Here is a 1,432-nt window from a genome sequence, read left to right on the forward strand (position 1 = left end):
GGGGTATGGGGGAGAGGGAAATCCTGGTAAACACTAGTCCTAGAACAAGCAGTAAGGGTAAGGGATGACAAGTAGATATCTAGAGTCTTCCAAGAATAAACTCAAGGTATAAGAACAAAAGGAAGAAGACCTCCAGCATATTGAGTGGATCTCTTGTGGAGAACTTGTGGGATTATTGTGACAGAAATTGCCCAGGATGATCAATCATGGATGGGTTTTGATCTCCATTGTTGTAGGGAATGATGGGAGGGAGGAGATCATAAGCCATTTGAAATTCATGATAATTTGTATACTTATCACATGTACACTTTCCCAGAGGTATCAAACTTGAGGTCAAATCTCCTGAGTGGTACCTGAACCAGAGAAGAATGTAACTGCTGGGGGGGGTGAGGTGGGGCTCACTTTGCCAGCACATATATTAAAATTGGGGGAAAAAAAACATAGAGAAGATTAACATGGCCCCTGTGCAAAGATGACATGCAAATTTTGAAGTGTTCCATACATTCAATAAGCAAATAAATGGCTAGATAAATAAATAAATAAATTTAATTGGGAAATATTTAACAAAAAAATTAAAAAAGTATAATACAACATAGATTATGGTAATTGGTGATTTTCTAAGTCACTTAGCAGCTGAGGTATACATTATTATTTGAGTCTGACACGTTTGTTGTATAGTATATTTGTGTCCATTTTGTAAAACCCTGAACATAATTGCACTATTTTCAATGAATATAGTGGTTTATAGTTGATATCTTTGCATTTTCCCCCCATGACACATTTTTAGTTGTATCTATGATTTCTTAACTGATAGCTCCTTGGTCAGGAATACGACCTCCAATTATAATTTTGTTTCTATGCAAATACTTTACAATGTGATTTCTAGAAAAAGATAATGGTAAAATGGGAATACTGCCTTTGTGCAAATGAAGGAATGAGTGCACAAAGCTGGAGCTAATGAGAAAACATTTTTCAACACTTACTAAAAGTTTTTGTAAAGTGGGTTAGTGGACATTCTTACTGACCTACAATCCTTCTGTGCATCATTTCTCACTACTATGAAATTAGGGGCATCTATGGAAGATGTAGAATATCAGGGTGCATCTGGCTTTGATCCCAGGGCATGCTGAGAAAGTTTCATTTTAAAGTAAATGTTTATTTCAGGATTTTTTTTTTAAATCAAAAAATGGGGAAAAGTGGGGGGAAATCCAGTTAGTTGAAGAAATATTTAAAACTACTAATAGTTGTATATGGAATGGTATTAATGAGATGTAATCATTATTCTTGAGAAATCTAAATGAAATGTATAGATACCAGCAACTCTTTGACCTCCACTAAGGGTCATGACAAGTTAGGATACCTATCTGTCCCAGCTGTGGCAGCTGTTGAATAATATAGTTAGAAGACGGAGATTTCAAGTAAACAAATATTT

General features: G+C 35.2%; 1 non-coding gene across 1 annotated transcript; it reads left to right on the plus strand.

The window, feature by feature from the left end:
- Positions 1–394: 394 nt before the first annotated feature.
- On the plus strand, positions 395–506 carry LOC114052521. The gene has a single exon (XR_003570262.1). It is a non-coding gene; the product is annotated as a U6 spliceosomal RNA (small nuclear RNA).
- The last annotated feature ends 926 nt before the right edge of the window (positions 507–1,432 follow it).

The sequence above is a fragment of the Vombatus ursinus genome, unplaced genomic scaffold (assembly GCF_900497805.2).
Source record: "Vombatus ursinus unplaced genomic scaffold, bare-nosed wombat genome assembly UNPS02014807.1, whole genome shotgun sequence".
Classification (NCBI taxonomy): Eukaryota; Metazoa; Chordata; class Mammalia; order Diprotodontia; family Vombatidae; genus Vombatus; species Vombatus ursinus.